This window comes from Suncus etruscus, chromosome 3, assembly GCF_024139225.1.
Source record: "Suncus etruscus isolate mSunEtr1 chromosome 3, mSunEtr1.pri.cur, whole genome shotgun sequence".
Classification (NCBI taxonomy): Eukaryota; Metazoa; Chordata; class Mammalia; order Eulipotyphla; family Soricidae; genus Suncus; species Suncus etruscus.
In genome coordinates this window covers 26,565,672-26,592,965 of record NC_064850.1, presented here as the reverse complement: position 1 = coordinate 26,592,965, position 27,294 = coordinate 26,565,672, and the positions used below count along the sequence as shown (strand labels likewise).

General features: G+C 33.9%; 1 pseudogene; it reads right to left on the bottom strand.

Annotated features, from left to right (window-relative positions):
• Nucleotides 1-23,386: 23,386 nt before the first annotated feature.
• LOC126004122 (pterin-4-alpha-carbinolamine dehydratase-like) lies at nucleotides 23,387-23,551 on the bottom strand (annotated as a pseudogene).
• Nucleotides 23,552-27,294: the final 3,743 nt, after the last annotated feature.

Here is a 27,294-nt window from a genome sequence, read left to right as displayed (position 1 = left end):
CACACGGCTTGCCCAGGGGTGTGGCCCGGGGAAAGCCCTGGAGATCTGGAGCAAGGTGGGCAGAGGGGTGCTGGGGTTACCCAAATCCCGCACCCCCCCTAGGCCTGGCCAAGCAGGCCTCCGGCATGGCGTGGGCCTGCCAAACCTCCTCCTGCTTGACTCCCGGCTCCCAGGAAGGAGAGCTATCTTGGATATCTTATATGAACAGCTGTTCATTTAACTTTAAAAATATAAAGCGTATGTACTTCAGAGTTACCTCAGAGTTACAAAAGGTCAGGTGTCTATTTTGCCAGCGTGCTAACATGGGCACTGCACACTTTTACACAAGAGAGAAATAAATGCTATCTATTAAAGCCAGTATAATAATAAGGCCAATATAAATTCATATACTATTCTGGATCTAAAGTTTTCAGTTTGAGTAGTCTATGTGGCTTAAAACTAACTTACCTTGCTAGTAAAATTGCAAACTATTATAAAATTATTTATTTAACTTTCTTAATAATGACTAGTTCTGCTTAATCAAAACATTGCTGAAAGGAAATATCTACACCCTGATCAAATGGATAACAAGAAATAAGAGTTTTTCTTCAATCATTCTAGTAAATTCACACTTCCATCAGTTAATTTCTCACAAAATTGAGACTGACCTTCTCTGTGCCTTCAATCATATTTGCAAAGTTTATGAATATTCATGTGTTAATAATGCATGTCCCTTGTTTGAGAATATTGTTTGTTCCTATTACATATTATTTTCTCATTATAGAATCCAACAATCACAATTTGTGAAAGGTCTCTTCTAATTTCCCTAAGCAGAATTTGCCACCACGTATCTGCAGCCCCATAGTGTTTTATAAACATCTTCTATCATTGTGTTTCATACATTATAATTACATGCAGTATTGAATCATTTGTCTTGTTAACTATGTGTATTTCAAAAGAAGCAGCAGCATTTTACTTGCTTTGTACTTCCAGTAGTTTTTCACCAAACATAAAGTTATACTCTATTAATTTTCTATTGCTGTGGTACTTAGTTGACACAAATTCAGTGGCTCAAATATATACACATCAATTTCTATTCATGAGTCAAAAAGAAAGATGGGTCTGATCAGGTTCTTAGTTGATCCTACAAAGTAAGCCTAAGATATCTGTCAGGTGAAGTTCTATTCTGATATTTGGTGATAAATGTTTTTAAGTTAATTTAGATTGTTTGGCAGAAATCAGTTCCTTGTCCTTTTAGGGGTTTTCCAGGTCATTTCCTTATTATCAGGCAAAAGTAAATTCAACTCTCTAGAAACTCTTGGAAATATGAATCAGATAGTCCCTTATATCCACAAGCCAATTATAGTATGCCAAACTTTCTTAAATTTAAATCCAGCACTATAGCTAGGGGAAAAGAAAAAAGCTCTCTTATATGTAAAAAGTTTAAGCCCAGCCAATTATCTCTCTTGTGATATGATATTATCCTGAGTGTGACAACTCATTTTTAGAGGTTTCAGTTACAGTCAAAATGGAGGATTTTGCAATGAAAAAGTCACTCAGGATTCTTATCTATTCAAGGCTTTAAAATAGTCTATAAAATGTATGATAATATTTATATGTGTAATACTTTAACATATATAATATATAATAACATATATATAACATATAAAAAAAAGTAAATATTAAAAAAACTTGGGGGGTGGAGTGATAGTACAGCAGTAGGGTGTTTGTCGTGCACACAGACAATCTGGTACAGACCTAAATTAGATCCCCCGCATCCATATGATCCTCTGAGCCAGGAGAAATTCTCTTTTTTTTAATTGTAAGAGATTTATTCAAGAGACAAAATTGATTAACATATTGAGGTAAACTGACATAACATAATATACTAACATTACATAACATAACCATATAATTAATATAATATGATAATACATGTAAGTCAAAGAACATTTCTAAATAAAACACAATTTTTTTATAATGACTTACATTATCTTTCACAGTAGTATTTTAGGGTACATATGAACATTGAATCAAGGGGAATATCCATCACCCCAGTGTGGTCTCCCTTCATCCTGGTCCCAAGCATATATTCCTTTCTTCCTCCTTAACCCATAGAATGCTAGTTTAACTAAAAGCATATATGTTAACATATATGTTAATCTAATGTAAACCCATTTTATTTTGCAGTTCCAGATATTTTTACTAGTGGTTTCTTAAGGTTTAGAAAGTCATAGGATCACTGTATAAACAATGTTAGAGTGGCAATTTTCGTTTGCATGGGCCCACCAAAGTATGGGGGTCATGGAAAGGAAAAACTTTTGGCCTAAGTACAAAGAGACCTTACCCCTGAAGTTTCCTGACATAAGACCATTTCTAGACTTCAGGCAAACTAGTTTGCCCAATCCTGGTCATTGTAGTGCCCATACAGTTATATTTTTCACAGTCTCTGTTGTTGGTATCCTGTTTCTGTATTGAAGGTCCTGGAATCTGTATATCATACATTGAAGTCAGGATGGTGTGGAGCAGTGTCTAATTTCAACTCAGAATTAAAGGGCAATGCAGAAAGCCCTGTCCAGTATGCAGGTCGTTGTTGTTGTTGTTGTTTAAATTTTCTCAGTGTTAAGGGAAGACTCTTGAGTAGTAGGGTCTTCCCTAGTAGAGAATTGCTTCTAGGTGATGACATAGACAACTTTCATTGTTTCGTAGATGGCTTCCATGATTCAGGGGTGACTGGAAAATGCCCAAACCTCTGAAGCCTGTGACAAGTCATCATGTCCAATGTCTAGGGTGTAGGTTCCATTGCACCACTAGATTTGTGTGTTCCTATCTCTAATAGATAAAGAACTTATTTGTAGCTATAGTATTTTCTATTTTAATGTGACCATGCAAACAAGGAATAATGCCACCTGGCATTATCATCGCTAAGGGGGGGCCGCAGAACAAGTCCCAACAATCCCCGTGACCTGGTTCAAACATAAGCATTAAACTGAGGGACTCTTTCACCAACATTCCTTATTGAACAGTTCACAAAGAGAAAAAAAGGTAAAAAGTGGGGAAAAATAAACAATCTAACTTAAGACAGTGGACACAATTGTCACCGTTTAAGAAAATTTGTGTGTTCCCATCTCTATAAGAACGTGTTTGTATATAATTTCCATTTTAATGTGCCTATGCAAAGAACATTATCACATGGCAAGATTGGTGCCTATGGGGATGCTAGAACAAGTCCAATAATCCAATTGATTTGGTTCTTATATAAACATTAAATGGAGGGACACTTCTACAAACTTCCTTATTTAACAAATAACAAAGGGAAGGAAAGATGGAGAGGGACTCTCTCACCAAAATACCTTATTGAACATTTCACAAAGAGGAGGAAAGATAAAGAGTGGGGAAAATAAACAATCTAGCTTAAGACAGTGGACTCAATTGTCACCATTTATAGGAACTAATCAGAAACCTAGTATGGTAGCAACCACAGTTACACAATAAAAGAAGGAAGAAGCCAAGAGGCCATTGAGAGTAAACAAGTAGGTAAAGAGTACTGGCCTCTTCCCAGCCTGAGAGTCCATCCTCTCATTTTTATTTTGAAAATATATGGTACCCCCACCAGAACTGGTCTCTTCCCAAACTGAGAGTCCATCCTCCCATTTTATTAGCGCCCCCACGTGGCTTTTGAAAATGGAAACCAATAAGAAAAAAGTTAGCAGTGAATGTCATGACGTAATATCCTGACATACACCAGTGTTGCATCGGCCTGTCATCCACCCCACTTGTCCCCCACTTAGTGTCGGGAGAGAAAGGGGGAAAGCCTGAGGACCACGATAGAGTCCACTTGGGCCGGCAACCAGGGAAGACTTGGAATAGGGGAGGAAATAGGGGAACGGCTGGAGGCCTGCCAAGCCTCCCAGCACCCCCCAAGCTAGGGAAAATGCCTGCGGTCCTGGTGTGTCCCCTAACCATACCTGGGAAGAGCAGGCCTCCAGGATCAAAGCACTGGAAGCCAGCTATCTGCCCGCCCCTCCCTCTGCTCCTCCTTCCTAGAGGTTGGGGGGGGGGGGTGGGGGGGGTGGTGGGGGGGGGGGGGGGGGTAGCGAGCCAGGAGAGATTTCTGAGCACAGAGCCAGGAGTAACTCCTGAGCGTCAACAGGTGTGACCCAAAAGATAAAAAAATTTAGGTAAAAAACTGATTTATTCAGTGGTATTAATAAAGAAAAGGGGAGAGGATAAGATAAACTAACATACTAAATAAATAATCAAACTCTCTAATGAATGACACAGCCCTGGAACACAATCCAGAATAAAAGTATGAATTTCAATAGCTCAAGAGTGGAGATATGGGTCACATGTTCTCAGGTACTGTGTACCCCAGCAGCATACATGCCTATGTTAGTCTTTTGACTTCCAAAGAATCAGGTACATTCATGAGCACAATTTACAGTTACAGTATGCTCAGTAATTGTTTAGTTATCTAGGCTCAGAAGTTTGATTGTCATACCATTATTACTTGAATAAATTAAATAATAAAACAAAGATAAAATAATACAAACCAAAAAAAATGATTTCATAAATTATTTGCTAGATATTGGATGGGTCTAGTCACTTGACAGGCAAAATAACTGGCTTACATGACCTTTCTAGGATAAATAAGAATTCTTTCCCAAAAAGCCTCTATTCCTACCTCAACAAAAAACAGGTGGCACTTCTTAAAACAATCAACAAATCAACAGTAAAGACAAACTATAAAGAAGAGGTGGGATGGGGGAGGTACTGTAAACAATTGTGGGAATTATGAAAATGCAGTATGATTACAGCAAGGTAATTGAATATAGCAAGATTATATTTACATCAGTATTCAATAGTATTTTTTAATAAGAGAACCTAACTGCTTCATTGTTATTTGAACTGCAAAAATGAAGTTATCTGTCTGCTTTAGATTATGAAGTTAATCTTCTTTTTTCAAGGTCTCTCTGGATATTTTGCTCATTCACTTTTATCTATTGTTCTTCAGGGTTGAATTGATTGGCTTTGTTCCAATATTCTAACATTCTCAAAAGTGAAAGAGGTTTTAGTTAACAGCTCACAGCCTCTAAGACCCTGATATCCCTAATCATTCATTCTCCCTTTAAATCAAGAGTGCATATAGTCATCATGAATGTGCTTCATGAGTAAGATACAAGTATGGTCCAGTGTCTAAGAACTAGTGAACATGTAGAAAGATAATACACATGGAATACACACCACTACTGAATCTATAGAATCTGCTTCCCAAGGTATTAAAAGCTTCCTAACTTTCAATTGGCTGAGATGATCCAGAATCCTCATGGGCACTTAAACCACTAGGTCTTCCCTGTCTTCTGCACAAATGCATGGCATACATGACTGTATGTATGTATGTATGTATGTATGTATGTATGTATGTATGTATGTATGTGTATATATATATAAAAGCCTGAAATTTATCATGATCTGTTGCCAATTTTATAACACTCATCCTCATTTTATTTCTAATATTTGTTTATAAATGGTATCTAACTTTCAAGAATATTACAATGCTTTCAAGCACAAAAAAAATAAAGGTATCACCTTTATTCAATGCATTACATAATCTTTAAGAACTATTTCAGGTAAACTCATTTATAGGTTGACTATAGTTTGATTTATATTTCATAAGCATAAATTATTAAATTATGAATAAAATATTCTTATACAGAAACCAGAGAGATAGTGCAAGGACTAAAGCATTTATTTACCTTGAACATGGTTGATAGGAATTCAATGTCCAATATCTTCAGATATAGTCCCTGAACTCCATGAGTGCTCCTTGACTTCAGAGCCAGGAGAAAGCTTGAAGCATAGCAGGATTTGACCCAGTCCCTTTAAAATAATAACATCATGAAGTAATACTAGGTATTCTTTCTAAAATAAAATTTATGTTAACATGCATATGTAACATTAAAATATGTAATTTTCTTCAAAATAAAACCTATTTCACCTGAGCCATAGGAGAAATGTGTGTATGTTGTTTTCTAATAGAAACATCACATGAGTCTTATGAATGAATCACATGAAATATGTCCTCATCAGGGTAAGATTTATTTTTCCTCATGTGAAGTCTGTCTAGAAAACACCAAAAGCTGATGAAAACCCCCTTTTAAATATCTTTTTCTTTTCTCTCACATGTTTTTTGAGTGCTTCTTCTAAAATCTGCTAACATGTTTCTCTTTCAAGATTCTATAAATATTATCACAGTTGCAGCTCAATCAGTTACTTCAACATTTACCACTTGCATAATAAAAGATAAATTTGTGATTTTTGGATTGTCTTCCTGTTACATCTTTTAGTAAAATAATCAAAAGTTACTGCATCTTCCCATTTGTATGCCAAGGTCCCAGTCAATTGAACAAAAAAGTTTTATATTTCCTCAGCCCTTAAGTTTATTCCTCTCTCTAGAATTTCCTTGTATAACTGTCATGTTATATATCTAGCATGCAAGATAAAACTATTTTGCTCATTGTCTACCAAATAGAGAAAGAGAGTAATGACACATCAGCTTTGACAAAACTGGCAGACATTGCATACATCATAAGTCTGAATTGATCATTCACAGTTTTGTCACATTTCACAATGGCACAATTTTAAGGTACTCAATTTAGATTATACACTTCCCAGAGGAAACAACCCTAAAATATTGTCAAAATAATTATGAGCTGAGGGTACCGATGAGGAAGAAATGGTCTGAAAAAATGGTGGAGAAATTATGACACTCTGGTGAGGGCAGAAAACAGCAGTACTGAAAACATGCCACAAAATATTAAAAATATTGCAAAAGTGTTATTATTTATTTTTAAAAAGTATACAACTTCAAAGGTAAACATGTTGCTCCACAGTTGTTATTATTACACAGTTGTTATTATTACAGATATATGAATTATTAAATAACTCAAATACATAATAACTGTTAGAGCTTTTGTCTGGCATCTGGTGAGAACTTGCTTCTTGAAGCATTTTTTCTGGTATTCTATGAATGTACTACATTTAATTTATGCACTATTATCACTTGAAAATCTTTATGTCAACTTCCAACATTTTTACCACCTTAATATTTTTTATTTTCTCTTTAATACCTTTCTAAGACTACAAGAATACTGTTTCCTCACTTCAGCCATAACTAACTTCTCCTAGCTCTGACAGTTATTTCTCAATAAAAATGCTACATCCTAACGTATGGAAGTGTCCAAGTCCAAAAAGATGCCTGTTTTTATTTTCATGTTTCAAATATGTTTCCTCTTCTTGGTCTATAAGGAACAGTTATTTTGGGGGCCAATGAAAAGTACTTATTCATATTTGAGTCACATCCAACTACCTCATAGGAATCCAAAGTGAGACAAAAAGATCTGCTTGTCTACTTTACAAATTCAGTCTGATCTAGCATAATAGAACACAAGTGAATTGAGAAACACAAAGCATGTGCTGCTGAACATAGATATTAACTTTGTGCATCCATATGGAGTGACTGTTTAGATAACTCTGAAATCAAAATGCTTACAAATAAGGGATCCTTATGTCTGGAAACAAAAGAAGTATGTATTTCTTTAGACCACAGGGCAAAGTTCAAAAGTATATAAAGTAAATTTGTTATCTTCAAGTATAGCTCAGTTGGAGAAGTATATAGTGTTCAGAAGTCAAATTTGAACCTAAAGAAAACTGAGAAACTGAACAAAGTTGTAATAAGCTATGTGAGCTTGCACTGCTTCAGAGAATAGACTCAGCACTTCCAGTATATATTATGTCATGTACGCAAGTATTGGTACAAATAATTCACAGCTATAAAACCTTTTAAGTTTTCCCTTACAAGGGCATCCCAGGGACAGCTTTCAAAATACAGAAAATAGCAAATGCCTCCTTTTATAAAAAATATATTGCTGCAAAGTTAGCAATATATTCTGAATAAAAATCAAACCCTGGTTTATCAATGGCTAAATTTTTTCTATATACTCAACACATGCATAAATCATTATGCTCTTTTTATCATTAATAAAACAGATCCATGGGAATTTTTTTTAATATTTATCTCAAGCAGTTTAAGATGTTGAGTAAATTGATTTAAATTTTAAATAGCGGACTTTTAGGTCTTTATGAGACTCTATAAAGTGACTAAGAATTATAACTTATTTTTTAACTTATTAGAATGAGATATTCTAACTTTAAAAATATAATGCAAATAAAACCTATGATTTATTAAATAATAAAATCAGCCAAATTTGCTACACAAAGATTTTAAATTGATGACAATATTTAAAGATGTTTCAATCTCTCTAAGGGATAGTCCCTTCATTTAGATGTAATTCTGATATGCCCAAAATTTTTATTTCTAAACTCATTACAATCAGAAGTAGTGCACAAAAGTGATAGTGAGATATTAAAGGCAGTCATACTACATAATACAATGATTAAAGAATAAGTTTTGAACTGAGGAGATGGTTAGAAAAAATATAAAAACCAATGAAGAGACTTAAATGCATCTGAATGGCAGAAGCAGCTCTACATATGATCCCTCTAAATTCTGAAAATCACCTTAAAATTGTGGGAAGAAACAGAAATGGGAAGAAAAAGACAGATACTGAAAGAGTCTCTGCTTGAAGTAAGGGATTGATAAGAAATCAATTACCATTTTCATTTTTTTTATCTTAAATCATTCATACCCACTTCAGTTACTTCAGTTACTCAGTTACTAGAGTAATTCAGCAATGTAAAGCAATTCTGTTTGTGGTCTGGGGAAACAGAAGAGGAGTCTAGGGAAATGACAACTACAACTTCTAGAGAGGATATCTCAGAAGGGAAATCATAGAGAGAGTATTTCCAAATTCTATGAATACATCTCTTCAACTGGTGCCTAAATCAGACATTTATGAAACACAATAAAATTAGTACCTGATAAAAAAAAATATCTGAAATGAAATAAAAATTGCACTCAAAGCAAGAAATTTGAGTGCAAATCAGAGTATTTTTCTCATACAAATTTCTGAAGAAATTTGAGTAAGAATTTATGTAGCTTTGAGATTTTTCTTGGCAGATTATTCAAGAAGGTCAACATTGCTACCATATCAAGAGAATACAATTATACAAGAGAATAATTATAAGGGGAAGAAAAGACAGAAGCATAACATACGTAAACAACAATGCAAAAATTCTTAGCAAAGTAATAACCAAACTGTTCCAATATAATTACTTTAGCTTATAAATTGTAAACACATTTACTAGAATCTAATGCCCCACCTCTATCACTGATTCTGGATTATTTCTCTCTGCTCAGTGTTACAATTAAAAATTTACTTTTTCATTTTCTTTACCTTTTCTTTTTCTTTTTTTTTCTTCACCTTTTTCTTCTTAGCAGGTTATACACATACTGAGATCTGGGAATTTATTTTGTTTTTTAGCTTTGTACGATGCAAAGACTGAATTCAGGGATTCACACATGCCAGTTAAGAACTTTACCATTGGTTTACATCTCTGGTTGGTACTAGTGAAATTTGTCAGGATTGTTTCATTTTATATAATGCCACAATACGAAGATTGCCTTCATAATGGATCAGTGATATTCTATGATAAGTGTGCATATATGTACATGTTCTTTATCTACAACACTTGCTTATTTTTATGGCTTGCCTATTATAAATAAGAGTGTATGAATATTATACATTTATAAAGTACATTCTATATTATATATAACATGCATACAAAACAGTGAAGAAATAGAATAGAATATATAAGATGAAAAATATGGAAACAGTGAAAGAGATTATCATGGAGTAAATAAAATGCAATACATAAGTCAGAGCACAAACTAAGTAACTAAGTTATTTTTCATGTCCCATCTAGTGCTTGTTCTTGGCCATGATCAAAATTATATATGCCTACTACAGACCATCACATCTGCAAACGTGACATTTATTTACCTAAGTTTCACCTAGAAACCTAGACTTCACAAAAAAAGTATTCAGGTTTTTATATACACCTGAAAGTTGGACTCATCTTGACATAAATGTTCAAATATGTAGAAATGAAACTTTCTTGTGAAAGATCATTTGGATCAGTAGAATGACATGCATAGGTTGCTCATTCCAATACAGACAAACAAGTCACAGATAGCCAAGAAGTATATTTATCTTTCCTGTTATATATACTTCTTTCTTAGTACAGATTTCCAGGTCTTTCATAAGCCTGAAATGGTCTATGGACTGGAACTTCTCATCCACAATTTAGAATGTATTTAGACATTAATGGAAAAAAATGTTTCAACACAATGTCTTATACAATAAATCACTTTGTTCAAAATCCAGTAGATGAAAAAAAGTATCAAATCAGTTCAAAGTCTGTCTAAGAAGATCTGTCTGTTCCAGAAAATTGTAGTAGGGATCATTCTGTCAGAGGTCCTTATGCTTTAGAGACACCCTCTGAAAAGAGAGCATTTGGCTATTTTCACTAAAGTCCCTTGTGGAAGCAATAGTGTCTACTTTTCATAAATATTCAAAGCTCCAAAAGAAAGATAAACCAATATTCAACTACCTTGCAAGCACTTCTACTCTCATGTTAAAGGAACTAATGATCCATTATATCTTTAGGTTAAATAAACAGATGTATTTTTCTGTATTAAGCTACCACAATATACAGGTAGCCAATTTATTTAAATTAACTGTCTACCTTTGAAATATGAATTATCAACTATTTATTTATTCTTATAGCAAAGTACAATGTGCCAATGGGCCTGGCAGGTGGTATTTCATTCTTTATTGGTTGTCATAAATGATGTGATATATGAGAACAAATTAAAATTTATAAGAAAAGCTTGCAAACAGTGAAGTGCTAGTCAAATAAAAGATTTGGGTTTGTGCCCAAATAAGCGAGGTTACATTGATTATTAAGCTATGAAGCAGCAAGAAATTTTAAAAACCTAGCCTTCACATGAATACTTATTTGTTTCTGGGGGTCTTTAAGGTCATTCTGACTGTGCTTTGAGGTCACTCTCAGTAGTACTTAAAGGATTATCTACTGCCAGTGACAGAAACCAAGTCTACTACATGCAAAGAATATACTCAGTATTTTGAATTATGTCATGAATATTTATTTTAAAATTTTTAGCTCTTTAAAATATAAAAATTAGACAAAGCACTTTATTAATGCAAACTTATTAGTTTGAACTTATGAAGATAGAGAATTATACTAAGCTAACATAGGATATGAGATACTTGCTTACTAGATGTAGATGCTTATCAGAAACGGGTGCTATATTTACTGAATCATGGTTTTGAAAAAAAAAACACAAAGGATATTGCAATATTACTGACTCTTTGCTGTATGTGCACTATGTTTCATTTTGTAAATTTTGGGATATATTTTATAGAATGTGCAATTTTAAGAGGTAAGACTAACACTGAACAAGAGGAAAAATACAAAAGTATCCAACTTGTGGAAGTGACCTTATCTTTAGAAAGCAAAATAACCCCCAAAATTATAATCACCATCAAAAATGCCCATATTTTGAATTAGAAAAACATCATAATGATTAATTCATTTTAAAATTATCATTTTTTAAAATAATATATGCACTTCAATTATTATTAGTGCATGGAATAAAATATTTGAGATTAAACAACTATATAAAATAATTTAAATGTTTACTTTTTAGTTATTTCTTTAATAGTACCATGGTAGAATAGGAGCAAAAACTAGATAAATAAACTATTCCAGAACAGTTGGATTTTGATAAAACCCAGCTGAGTAAACTTGAATAACTCCTCCTTTGTGTTCTATGCATCTGTAAAATGATTGAACTAGGACCTACCATGTTATCTTCCACTATCAAAATACATTCAGATTTTCCATAAATGCAGTGAAACATTTAATAGAGACATTCACATTTGTTTCAGGTATGAAGGCCAATGTTAAAACACCATGTTAAGAAACTCTATAAAGAGGTCTCTTGTAAAACGGGAATTCTCAGGTTGGTGGTACATCCCAGATGACAGCTGGCTTCCTTTAGAACAGTCTTGGCCTTTGCCTCACAGACTGTAGACTTCTTGAGAAAGAGGAGCTTGTCAGCTCATTGTGATGTCCCTGGGGGCATGTTGGAAGTCCAACCGTTGAATGCATGGCTGAACATACACTTCAATTTGTGTCTTATGTACAAAGATCGATTTCATGATGTACAGAATTACATGGCATGATAAAATGACAAAAACTAAAATAAACTAAAATAAACAGAAAGAAACTTATTTATTTTATTTGTTTTACAGCTAATCTTGGAAGAAATCTGCCTTTTATTGCTTCCGTTTAGGAATAAAAAAACCCACCTCTTTCTACTTTTCTTTAAAGAGGACTTACTACCCATTTTCTAATTGCAATAGGGCACACCAGCGTATGTGACAGCGCTGATAGATCTATTTCTCATATGAACTTGAAGCCTGAGATGTATATACCTGAACTACAGATTAATCAGTACTTGAACATGGGCTGTTGTGTCTTACTGATTAATTATACTGGATGATGGATATAGATTTAATCACTTTACCTGATAGATGTAGGTGCTTATAAATGACAGTTACCATATCATTTCTCAATAAACTGCTTTCTAACTACTTTATTGGAAAAACTTCAGGAAGTTGATGTTCCAGAAGGATAAATGCAGGCATCGCTTTACATTTCAACTAAATTTAAATAACCTTAAATTTGTTCTCTGACCAAAATAATCCCACAGATAGAAATATAATAATCATCCAGAAATTCCAATGTCTGGAAATCTGCCTCACCAACTGGAGAGGATACAGAACAAGGTTAGTCGAATTTATAATCAAGGTTAACAATGCTAAGAAAAAGTTAAGAAAATGATGTCCTTGCGCTAGGAAGAAAACTTTCAGCTCTGAGTTTAAAATCACTCAACAAAACATAGAGGAAAAAACATAACAAGAAATCAACCCAACTACAATCATGTTTGTAACCATGATGCTTAAATAAAGATATAAAAAAAATCAGCTCTTCTTTTTTTAAGAGAGATATACTTGTTTTATTTAAAAATAGAACTGAATGAAGAGTTCTCTTATTGACAAATAAAGACAATGTATTAAATAATAATTACATGCATATCTCATATATAACTCAGTATATTTTTCTCTAAGGAAAACATTGATATAGTGCCCAATAACATAGAAAATTTGGTAACAACCCTCCAACTTGCATGGAAGTAATTCCCTTATAAATGTTATTAATTTTTCCCTTAGAATGTGTTATTCCACCATAGCATTCTTACCTAATGATTATTTAATATTTACATATACTTATTAAAAATTTTTTCTTTAAAAGTAGTGGTGGCTTGAAAAAGTTATAAAAATATATTATTAAATGTGTATTTCACAAGGTACTGCTTAAACACTGCTTAGCAGGCAGTATGTATTTAACAAGATATTATTGGATCAAACTGAATAAATTTATAGAGAGGAAAATATTAGTTATCCATTGGATAACCTAACTTCTTGCAACTCAAGCTTGCTCAGACCTTGATTGAGACTGTTTCTAAAAGATGTTCTATTTAGTAGACAGAGGCTGGTATTAACTGTAAATGTCATGATGTCCCTCTGTGGCTTTCTTTCACTTTTTAGAAACCGCTAATGATTCTCTCTGCTGCCACCACCCTGTTTTCCATGAGTACTTCTGTCTCCCCAGAGGGCAGTAAAAAGGGCCTGAAAACTGAGCTGTGTAAATTGAGAGGACATAGCTATGGGCCTTACTTCCTACCAACACCTGCTGAAAATCCAATTTTGAGTAATTATACAGTCTGGAAATTTGACTGGTTCCAGTGCTTATTTTTATTCCAAGACTTCAACTCCTCCCACCATTTATGTGAGACTTAAGCAGCATTCAGGGAGGAAAACAACACAATTTAGATCAGTGCTAATATATGATTGGTATTGGTATCTCATAGAATGACCAACAAGATTTTCGGGGCTCTCTTTGAAGGGTAGAAAAATGGTGGTAGAGTTTCAAGTTGAAAAAAAAGTTTAGTGACAATTAACAAATGTAGTGAAATCACTAATTATTGGGAATCAGAGAGCTGAAGTTTCTAAGCAAATTTATTCTCTAAGCTTCAGTTTCTCTGTGACAATAGCACTTTCACACTATTCCCAATTCTAAAAATTTTGTGTGTGCTATTTGTTTTAAAACTTGGAACTAAATAGCTTTTGTTACCAGCAGGATAGGTATGCAGTGGCTGTCTTTTTAATAAAAAATTTTACACACAACTTTATTTGGATAATCAATCAATATTTTTATGTGAAAAAAAACTTGTTTTTGCTAAAAATACAGCCCACCTAAGACCCTCTGACCAGAATGAGTTCTACCAAAGATAATAAAAGTTTATATAGTTTTGAAAACATTTTACAACTTCTAAAATTTCACTTTATTTCTATTTTCCTTGATGGAATATCTGCACACCAATGATATGAAAATAAATAGTATATTTACTAAGCTTTGGAAAGAAATACAAATGACAAGAAATTATCTGAAAACTAAGTTTTAATTATTCAAATTATTATGTCACAAACTTAAGATATTAGTCTTATAATGAATTAATTACAGCAACTCAAAATGATAGGTACTTGAAAAACAATCTAAATCACTTAATTGATATATATAAATTTAAATTATAATTTTTCATATACATATAAAAAAGACTAAAATAAGCTTATTTAGTAAGCTTTTCAAAATTATAGAGGAGAATTGTGCTGGAACACATCTCATTTCTAATAGAATGTCAACTATAGGTCAAATTGCTAAATCATTTTGTCATAAAGTAGGTGGTTTAACATGAACCACAGAATAATGAGAGGAGGATTTAATCATGAAAGTAGGCAAAGAAATATGCATTACATTCTAACATAGCATTATTGTAAACCACAGTGCCTAAAGAAAAGAAGAAAGATTGTGTCATAAAAGCAGTTTGTGGGTATGAAAGGGAAACTGAGGACATTGGTAGAAAATGTATCCTGATGAAACGATTGGCTTTAGAATGTTCATGCCTAAAACTCAACCATGAAAATGGTTTACAATGGATAGTGATTCAATTTAAATTTTAAAAAAGGAATAAAATAAACAGTGGTAATAGGAAAAGTAAACAGTATAGAAATAGAAACCTTCTGATTTGTTAGTTATTTAGAAAGAAAACTCCTCTTATTCAGAGAATCTGTCATAATTTCTAGGAAGCATTACCTAATCTGGAACTGTGGCATAATTTCCCTAAAAAGACGGACTGATCAAAAGAAAGAAAGGGAGCAAAATGTCACAGCAAAGAGATATACCATAAAGAATCCTAAAGTAATAAGCACTAAGTTGGAATTTGGTTTGAAACGTCACCCTTCCCACTTGTAAATCCTCTTGCAATGCAGAACTCACAAAGCACAGGAAGATGAGTCAAAGTCTTTTTCTCAATAGAAATCACTTTCTCAGTTGCTCTTTGGGGAAAATACGAAGTTAAATGAGACCAAATGCTTTACATGTGTGATTTGAAGTGGATCTGACAATGACAGACCAAGGAGGCGCCCACATGAGTCCCTGGAGCTGGTGCTGCTAAACAGCAAGTCAGAGGCACAGAAACCTGCAAGGACAGAGAATCAGTCCAAATAGGATTTGTTTAAGACTGCCTGTCTCATGTGACACTTGGGCAACTTATATAAGAATTACAAAATGGCCTTGAACTTGTTTTCTGTTATAACTAGCTGTATAAACTTGCTTCCAAAATTTAGCACATGAAGGGAAGACAAATTGAAGGAAAACTGAAATAGAAGGTTAAAGTATTCTCCTCCACGGAAGATTCCTTATTACATAATAAGGTCTCAAGGGCACCTGTTCTGAAGGATGTGTTTGCAATATTTACTGGCTCGGGATGAGGACTTCCATTTCTAGGGTGAACCTATTTGTCCCATATTAAATATTGATTTAGCATCATCTCAACAGCAACTCATGTAATCTTTGAAAAGAGAAAGACTGCTTCAATGCAAAATTAATGATGAAAGTGGTTATGATGAAAGAGGAAAGAAAAGAGAAAGAAAGAAAGAAAGAAAGAAAGAAAGAAAGAAAGAAAGAAAGAAAGAAAGAAAGAAAGAAAGAAAGAAAGAAAGAAAGAAAGAAAGAAAGAAAGAAAGAAAGAAAGAAAGAAAAGAAAGAAAGAAAGAAAGAAAGAAAGAAAGAAAAAGAAAGAAAAAAGAAAGAAAGAAGAAAAAGAAAGAAAAAAAGAAAGAAAGAAGAAAGAAAAGAAGAAAGAAAGAGAGAAAAAAGAGAGAAAGAAAAGAAAGAAGAAAGAAAGAAAGAAAGAAAGAAAGAAAGAAAAAGAAAGAGAAAGAAAGAAAGAAAGAAAAGAAAGAAAGAAAGAAAGAAAGAAAGAAAGAAAGAAAGAAAGAAAGAAGAAAGAAAGAAAGAAAGAAAAAGAAAGAAAGAGAAAGAAAGAAAGAAAGAAAGAAGAAAGAAAGAAAGAAGAGAAAGAAGAAGAAAGAAGAAAGAAAGAAAGAAAGAAAGAAGAAGAAAGAAGAAAGAAAGAAAGAAGAAAGAAGAAAGAAAGGAAAGAAAGAAAAGAAAGAAAGAAAGAAAAGAAAAGAAGAAAGAAGAGAGAAAGACAGAAAAAGAAAGAAAGAAAGAAGGAAAGAAAGAAGGAAGGGGGGAAGGGAGGAAGGAGGAAGGGAGAAAGGAAGGAAGGAAGGAAGGAAGGAAGGAAGGAAGGAAGGAAGGAAGGAAGGAAGGAAGGAAGGAAGGAAGGAAGGAAGGAAGGAAAAGCAAGCAAGAAAAAAAGCAAAAACTATATTAGGTACCAAAGTCTAAGTCTTACCCTGAATTAATACGTATTAAAATTGGAAAAGATTTTTGATATAATCTATTTTATTGCCTTATTTTCAGCATGAGGAGCAAAATTCTAGGGAAATTAGAGAAAAGTATCAATTAGAAATAATTAAGGAAGACTTTATTTAGAAAGTAATTATTTAAAATATTGTTTTAGAAACAGAATTCATGGGGCTAGAGTGCAGGACTGCTGTACATAGGACGTTGAGTTCGATCCCTTACACCAGATGACCTCTTGAGGACCATCATTTGTAGACCTACTAGTCCCATGCGCCTTTGGGGAGGCTCCAACATAAAAGCAAAAAGGGTTCATTCATCAGATTCTGGATTTGCTTGTCACTGGTATTGAAAAAGTTAAAATTCCTGCATGTCAGATTTCTTGCATAAATAGAATGACTGGGCCATAAAAGGTAAGCAAGACTTAAGAAATAGGTTAGGTCAAGATTATATATCACATTAATAATTTCACATTTTATTCTGGAAACAAAAATGAATCTACTGTAGAATTCTCTGTAAAGCCTTCAAATATATCATGACCTATAAGAAATTGACTGCCTGTATAATATGTAATTAGTGTCATATAAAACACAATGTTCCCCATGAAATCTCTGGAGTTAGTTTCAGCAAAATATTAAAAAATTTAAACATTTTATACTTGTGGTTTTATGCAGATATAACCATCTTGGAAGACAAGCTAACAGTATCTTTAGAGGTGCTAGAGCAATATTATAGAGCATAGGGTGCTTGCCTTGCATTCAACCAACCTGGGTTTAATACCCAGTATCTCATATGTTCACCCCATGCTTTACCATGAATTATTCCTGAGTGCAGAGCCAGAACTAAAGCTGAACATCGCCAGAGTCGCCCCAAAACCAAAACAAAGCATATGTATGTGATTATATATATATATATATATATATATATATATATATATATATATATATTTGTATATATCCTTTGAGTAGGAGAAAAAAATGTATACATCTCAGTAGCTCTATATCCATTTGGACCCTAAGTTAAAAATGCATGTAAAAACATAAAGAAATAATTTCAGAAGGTTATTATAAAATATTTTAAATAATGCACTATGGAAAGCAATTACATCCCTACATACAAAGGCATAGATTGCTACACTGTGATAAATAAAATAAAAGACATCATGGTAGTTCACAAATATTATTCAAACTTTAAATGAAGAAATGAAAGGTCACTATTTGGCATAGCACAAGTTATACAATTATATAGAAATAACACACAAAAATTCTATAACTAAATCATTGCACTACATAGTCTGTTCTGTACTGCCAATGCTGATATATGAAAGAATCTTGATTCAAGTCTACAACAGGCTAAAATCAGGATGTTGCCAACATAATAGTCTATTTTCTTGCTTTTCTAGCTTCTGAACCATCCATTTCCTTGGCTTGAATTCCATTTTCTTTCATCACTAGTTGGACAAGTGTTTTCCACAGGGCCTCACTCTAACCCTGACTCTTCCCTTCTTTTAAAGTTACTGTAATTATAGAAGGCACCTAGATGGGCAATTCAAGATAAACCTCTAATTTAAAAATCAACAAATTACTAAACTTAATTCCATCACAATCTCTTTTTCAGGATAGTGGCCTCCATAGACCACTCTCAAAATACTCAGCCATAGGGACTGTGATTATATGTTAGGGCCTGAGGATGCAAAATCTCTTTTTTCAGTGCCTGGTAACACCAGGGTCACCTATGGTGCTTGGGCACCTACAGGAAAAAACCAATGATGCTCTGATTAAGTGTGATTAAGGTTTATAATATAGTATAATACTATAATATATTATTATATATTATCTATATTGTATATATTATTATGTAATAGGTTATATTACATAATAATATATAATAGTATATAGTATGCCCAACACTGAATCAGTATTGGGCATATCCATTAACCACTATTATTTTTTGCACCCCTTTCCAAAATATTTATTCCTTCTCTTCTTGTGATCAAATATTTTCACAGGCTTCAGAGAATAGGATATAAATACTTTGGAGTCTCTTTTGTATCTTCCATATACCTTAGATACTTCAAGCTTTATGGTGCTGTTGTTTATAATCATGAAACAAGATCTACCCAGAATAGTAATGCAAAATAATGAATGCTCATTTATTTATTATGTAGAGTAAGTGGACATCAGAAGAGCGAAGTTAATAACAAACTTATTATCACCATCTAGTGTCTATTCAAAATTCAGGGTTTAATGCTTTTGAATTCAAGATTCATAACACTTAACTAGGCTTTGTAAAGACCCACAATGACAATTTTTTTCAGGAACCCACCACTGAATTGGAAATGCGGTCAACCAAAGTCAAAATAATAGCCATAGATGTGAGCAGTTTACATTGATCCGATCAGACTGACTAAAATAGCACCAAAGGCCTTCCTTCCTGAGTTTTCCTGCAAATAAAGTCCAACTGCTAAAATCAAGTGGGCAAGGAAATCAATGCTTGCTGTTGATTTTTCCAAGCTCCTGATACTCTGAGATGATTTGGAGAGTTGCTGTTCTATCAAACTGATCATGAATAAATGACTGGACACTCATTTCCATTTAAAATGTCGGTTTAAATACTGATTTGACCTCTGAGTGTACTGGGAGTTGAGTAATGTATGTAAAACTGTCTTTAAAATTGCATATGAAGCACAAGTTAAAAGGAAGCTACTATATCTTGTTGGCTGATTTTCTGTCCTAGAATCTTAAGAGGAAAGAATGCAGTGGCTGTGGATCATCAATAAGATGAGACTAAAAGAGGTATTTCTAACATTCATTATAAAAATGCCTGAACTTCTCAATTTGACTGCGAGAATTAATACATGCAGCCCCTATGCACACCCTTCCAAATTATTATTTTTAAATATATATAAGAGAAAATTATCCTTAAAAGGATAATTTAAAAAAAAACATGAGATCACTGAAGGGTTGCAATATGAACAAAGTGTTGGCCTTGCATGCTGCCCATCTGGGTTAAATCCCCTGGACTCTGTATGGTGCCCTGAGTACAAAGCCAAAATATACCCAGGAGTGGTCCCAGAAAACAAGCCTCCCCCCAAAAAACATAAAACCATAAAACAAAACTAAAATAAAACCCATTAGACCATTAAATTGTCATTCTATTTTCACACCAGAGCACAGAGTATCTTCCTAATTTCATAAAATATACTCAGTGAAAGTCCTTTCAAATTTATTTATGGTTTTTCTCACCCTTGAAGAGTTAAAAAAAATATCAAGCAGAGGAAGCAATTACTGATTTACTCTCAATCACAGCCCATTGTTTCATAGACAGTTCCTGTGACCTGTTTTATTTATCTAAATTACCTTTTTAATTTCCTGAGGACAGCAAGATTATTATAGCATGTTTAGAGCACCCTGTATTTCAAAACACACCTCTTGTTTAGATTATGATCTATGTCAGTGGGAGGGATAATTTTCTTTAGAGGAACAGAGTGCAGTTGCAGAGAAAAGGAGAGGAGTTCCCTTCATTGTGCCATCCTTATGACCTTGAGCATTTTCTTCCTGCCCTTCCAGCAGGAAATGAATAAGGGCCCAACTATATTTTCAAAGATCTTTTCTGTTCTACAGTGTTTCATTTTATTTTTGTTTTTGTTTATGTTTTATTTTTGCTTTGGAGTTTTTTGGGGTTTTTTTTTTTTGGGGGGGGCCACACCTGGCAGCACTCAGGGGTCACTCCTGGCTCTGCACTCAGAAATCACTCTTGGCAGACTCAGGGGATCCTATAGGATGCTGGGGATCAAACCCAGGTCTGTCCTGGGTCAGTAGCATGCAAGGCAAACAACTTACCCTTGTGCTATAGCTCCAACCCAGTGTTTCATTGTTTAAGATAATCACTATGTTTGCCTTGCAAACAGCAGATCCAGGACCTAAGGTGGTTGGTTCGAATCCCGTGTCCCATATGGTCCCCCGTGCCTGCCAGGAGCTATTTCTGAGCAGACAGCCAGGAGTAACCCCTGAGCACCACCAGGTGTGGCCCAAAATCCAAAAAAAAAAAAAAAAAAAAAAAAAAAAAGATAATCATTAAATAGACTTTGCACTTATTAAAATAATCAGTTTTATAAAATAAAAACAGGATTTCTGCTAATTATAGGAATATTGGTTGGCCCATGCATCACCAAATTAACATGTTAGATCATCAGACAACAGAAACTTAGAGTGTATCTAGACTATCATAAGATTTGCCTCTTAAGCTGCTCATTATGTAATCCAAATGCTCAATACAAGATTTACTTGTGCTAAAGACACTGAGATAAATTCTAACCAGACAGTGGTAATAAAATACAAAATTTGAGTTCATTGATTTTTTTTTCCAGATTCAAAACTTTTTTCTGACTGTCACAGTTCATAAATTTTCCCCCTTTCCTAGTTATCTGTTGAAACTTTATTCATCTCCTTGTGTATCTAGACAGAGGTCTGTCTAATCAATAAAGCTTTGCATGAATAGTTTAAAGCTTTTATTTCCTGAGTCACCACAGAATTTTATCAGCACAATATCAATTCAAACCACAATTATTTATCAGCTTGTATATCTGTGTATAAATTAGAAGATATGTGGAAATAGAAGGGTCAAGAATTTTGCTTTCAAAGAATTTATAATGCAATTAATATAAGACCTAAGCACATGTAGTTAAAGTGAATATGTGAGACCAAAAAAAAAGAACTGAATAGTTTTATTGTTACTTACTATTAATTAAAAATAATAATAATCCATATATTTTAGTATTTTAATTTTAACCATTATACTGTTAGTTTACAAATAAAATTACTTGCTAAATAAGGTTAGAGAATAAATAAATAAATAAATAAATAAATAAATAAATAAATAAATAAATAAATAAATAAAGTTAGAGAGGTTGAAGTGAGAACGAAAAGACACCCAGTTTTATCTAAGGAAATTTTGGTCGTCCTTTCATATTTCATTTGCCAAAGAAGGTAATTATCTCTTTAAGCCTTTCTTCTTAGAAATTCTCTTCATATGAGAGATATATTATGCTTCTAAAGAGTTTCTAAGTTTTTGAGACTAACTTCTCCGAAAAGTCAACCTATCTAGTGTTGAGTTTAAATTATGCATTAATGTGTTCACCTTTTTCAAGATCTTGAAAATGCACTCCCTTTTTAAGAATGATTATTTTTAATATTAAGGATAGCTAAACTGTATGGTTGCTTTATAATTTCACAAGGCATTGCTAGAAATTGAATTTCTAATATTGATGTTTCCCATTTTCAATGTTGCAGTTGTGTTTTCTTTTAATTAATTAGAAATGTAATGTTTGTTATAGAAAAATGCCTGAAGCCAATCCTGATTCTACGTACCAACCACTCCAAAAAGAAGCAGAGTACTCAGCGTTCCTTTTTTTTTTTAAATCATCTCTCTTTTAAGGTCAGACAAGTGATAAAACAGCAGTGTTTCCATCATGTTGTTTTCTTCCTAGAATCAGCACTTTTATTTAAAAGCAAATAGCAACACCTCTTAATTAAGTTTAAAATTTAATCTCTGCCAAATGACGATAGAAATATTATTCATCAATTTAGTTAACTACAGTGATTTGTGATTTATTAATCCTTTCAAGGACTTTGGAACTGCAGAAAAAGATGTTTAAAGGAAATTTGACAGAAGTAAGCTGCACACAGCTAAAAGTTTAAATCACTCGGTGGTAGAACAAGTTCTTTATACTTTCTGGTGATACGCTGTGTACTATGATGTCTTAGTACTTTAAGAATGCCCTATTTTCTGTGTTTTGAATTGATGATACAGGGACAAACACTTCTTGTGCTTGCTCTCAGTTTCTGAGTCTCTACCTTTTGGAATCAGCTATCTGAATTTTAGTTCTTATTCAGCATTTTCTCATTAAAATATTTCATAATTTATAATGATAAAATTATTATTATTTTGGTCCGGGAAACCAAAAGTAGTCAGGGCTTACTTTCGTTCCTGTAGTCAGGGATCATTCCTGGCAAGGCTAAAAGGAACATAGGTTTCCTGTGATAGAATCCAGGTTCCTCGCATGCAAAGAAACTGTCTTATCCATTGTATTATCTCTCTGACCCCCGATAATTTATTATTTTAATCTTTCTCCTTCTAATGTAACAAGTCATTAATATTTTTTCTGAAATCTTCCCTCCCCCCGTCCAGGTGAAGCACAAGTTTTATTGGTGGCCTGGAAGCAGGTGTTTGTCACCGGGGCTCTGGCTTAGACTTGCCTGTTGGGGAATGAGAACAAAAGGGAACAACACAGCCTGGCGAAGACCTCCTGCTTGCAGGTGGAAGGGGGAGAGGAAAGCTGAACTCGGAGTCTACAGGTCACCACAAAGCATCCCCAGGATACAGAGCTCCATTGGGGTGGGGGGTGGGGTCAGAGATCTGGGTTTACCCTCTGCACAGATTTGCCCATACACACCTCTGCAATTCCCTCCTTTCCCATGAAGAATATGATGAAGGGAGGAAAGAAGTGGATACGGGAGTAAGAGGCTTATGTCATGAACACTTGCTCAATAAAGCTGGCCAGATTGATGTCTTGTTCAGAAAGACCCGCACACTCGTGGGGACTCAGCATGATGTGGACCTAGGTGTAGACATTAAACCATTCCGGATGCTAGTCGAGCATGCTGCTAGACTGCAGCATTACTCTCATCATGAAGACAAATGCCTGATTGAAACAAGATGGCGTCCTGGCCTTCCAGCTCATTCTATTCTCCCATCTCATTCCAGCCTACGGCCCTCTTTTTTTTTCGGGGGGGGGGCGGGGTGTGCACACCCGTTTGATGCTCAGGGGTTACTCCTGGATGAGCGCTCAGAAATTGCCCCTGGCTTAGGGGGACCATATGGGACGCCGGGGGATCGAACCAAGGTCCTTCCTTGCTAGTGCTTGCAAGGCAGACACCTTACCTCTAGCACCACCTCGCCAGCCCCAGGCCCACCTTTTCGACTTCACTTTGTGCCTTCCCATGGTTGAGTGAGAGAGTGTTGAATAAAGTATAATCGTCCAGATCATTATTGAAAACCCCCTGTCAATGAATATTTCTTTCCTTATCAATAAGGATATAGAAACCCAGTCCTGAGGAGTTTTAAAATGTCACTTTTGGAGAGTTCCAAATGAACACTTTCGAATTTTGGTTAAGTGGCTAAGGGTTTCTTTATCCTGTATTGCTGTAACTTTGCAAATCAGAAGCAATACGGTAAAACCCTATTTAACATACAATTTTATTCTCCTTTCATTTACCTCAATTGTTTTACTTCCAGAATCTTCCACTTCCTTCTGAAATATTAGGTTTTTCTCTTTTCCCAGGAGAGAAAGTCAAAGGGAAGTGAAGACTCTACTTTTCATTTCACGTTCTCATGGCTGGAATGCTTGCATTTGTCAACAGGATCCAGGGCCACCATCACTGTCACTTTCACAGACACCACTGGACACAATTTATGAGGTTTACATAATGGTTGTGTAGAATAAATCACTGGTCTTTATCTTTGCCGGGTAGCCTTTTTGTATTATGTATGAACAGAAAACAATGCATCATTCTGGATTCCACATTACACTGCAATCATTCACCTGGTAAAACACTATTTTTCTGGAGATTCTGTCATTGAAGTGAAGAGGCAACTCCCTCTTTTTGAGAAGAGCCATGCAGTATGTTTCAGATAATCCATTAGAAAGACTCTGACAGAACTTGTTATTAATGATCCATCTTAAAATGCAGCAGCACAATCCGCAGAGGCATAAACTTTCTTAAACCTGCATTCGGCAAAAGATACCATTTATTTTGTTCCATCTCTAGACACTAACTATTCTGTTGAAATTTTCTCATTTATACAATTTTTTGCATACCAACTATTTCAATATACTGTTGAATGCATTTGGGATTCTTCAGTGAAAAGACAAATAAAACATAATTACAGTATTGGTCTAGGTCCTTCAAGTAGAGAGTCAGAGATAAGAACCTGAATGTATGAAGCATAATTTGGGAAATTAATGTAATTGGAGTCAGAAACAAGAGAAATATAGAGGAAGAAAAGTTAATTGAAAATTTCACCACTGAATTGATTACCTCTTTCTACAATTGGAGTGCTATTGCACTGGGGACTCTGGAACATACTGTGACATGTCTGAGCACCCCCAGAATTGTCCACTTAAGACAGGGCATTAATTTTCATCCCAAATTGTTGAGAGTCATCTCATAAAAACCTAACTCTATAAGGCATGCAACAAAATGACTGAGAAGAGTGTCACAAGCATCACGTTCAGAAGTAGTAAAGAAATTCCATGACAAGAGAAAGAATTTCAGCATAGTTGAGGCAAGTTTCTATGTATCAACATGAAACTGTGTACCAATAATGGCTGCAGGCAAAATAAGAGCCAGAAATGTAGAAGACAAAATCATCTGATACCACATCTGTCCTTGGTAAATATTATTTTAGCTAGTTGCATTATTTTCAATTCGTAGAACTTAAATGCATCTGTCTCAAGAAAACAGAGGGAACAAGAATAGCTATTCTCATAAGCTAAGATTCAACCAATTGTATAAAGTTAAATCCTGATCATTTTATTTAATTTATTAATTTATTCACTTAAATTATATAAGTATAAGATTATCTTATTTATATTATATTATTATATACGTATAAGATTATCTACATGTATATTTTTTACCAAGTCCTACCAAGAATAACGAGAAATTTTGGAATTTATTTGTCTAAGGACAAATTTAGTATGTGCTTATTTTATCATCAATGTTTTCTAAAACATAAAAATAAGCATATTAAGAACAAATTTTAATAGAGATCTGAAGATCATACATGCTAATTTGTACAAAATTCCAGAACCCAAGACCTTTAAGCAGGAGATAGTAAAAAGCCAGCTTTCACCTACTTTTAAGGAGTCATATTTATCATTTAAAATTCTGATAATATAAGAAAACATAAATTTAAGTAATTTTGGATGATAATTTGGAAGATAAGATGACTTATCAACTCATCATGCCAAAGGAAAATTAGCTTTAATTCTCAAAAGCCTATAAAAAGGGACCTTTAGTGGTTACTCTGAGAGAGTATGGTATGATTGATTTGATTTTGGAGTTTATAGTAAATCATAAGTACTAAAAAAAATCTAAAGTCATAAAGACCTGACTTATAGGCTCATTGGTAGTGGAGCAAATATCTGAAAAAAAAATAGTTTTAAGCTTTGATTCAGCTACTACAATTTGAATTTTCAGGGATTAGTCAGAAAATTGGTATAAGATTGCTTTGATTTTGACCAAAAGGTTGTCTCTATTGGAAAAAACTTCCCAGAAAAAAATAATGTCTTGATTCCTAGAAAAGTAATAAATAATTACATAAAGAGATTTCTTTACCAACTAGAAGGAAGTACATTTGAAATATTCCTATCTAGTAGGAACAAGAATATCTGGAAGCTACATAAAAGCACCACATAGAAAAATGTAAATATCTACCAAATTAGTTAGAACATTTATTTTTAAGATTCTGAATGATTCAAGGTATCTCTAAATAGGAACTTGTAAAATGCCAACACAATGGTTCTAAAATAAAATCAGGAAGAATTGTTTCTGTACTTAGGCCAAATGATACCAGCAAGATGAAACAAAGACCCAATAAAGATGGCAAAGGAGAACAAAAGAATGAGAGAAAGATGTAACAAAAAAATAACTAGAAACATATTCAAGTATTTACAGTATCTAAAATAAAAGGCAAGATAAGAGAAAAAAGAGAAAAATAAAAAATAATAAGGCATTCACTATGTTTGCACCTGGTCAGTTTCATGGAGTCACTATTTTCTCAAAAAACATGTAAACCAAGCTGTGAAAAACCATTGTATTTCCATTCTAGATAAGATGACTTATGTACTCATCATGCCATAGGAAACTGAGATGGTTAGCTTTAATTCTTTAAAGCCTATAAAAAGGGACTTTGGGGGGGCCAGAGCGATAGTGCAGCAGTATGGTGTTTGCCTGGCACGCGGCTGACCCAGGACTGACTTCGTTTCAAACCCTGACGTTCCATATGGTCCCCCAAACCAGGAGCGATTCCTGAGCACATAGCCAGGAGTAACCCCTGAGTGTCACTGGGTGTGCTCCCCCCAAAAATAAAGGAACCTTTAATTACTCTAAGAGAGCTTGGTTTGATTGATTTGGTTTTGGAGTTTATAGTAAACCATATGTACTAAAAAAATGTAAAGTCATGGAGACCTGACTTATAGGCTCATTGATAGTGAAACATATATCTGAGGAATACAATAATACAATAATGGAATATAATAATGTACATCTTATCTACAATATATCTTCTGGCCACAATCCTGGGAGGAGAGAGATCAAACTCCCACTTTACCAAAGCCATGCCTACCACATCCATCAGCCAGAATCACTA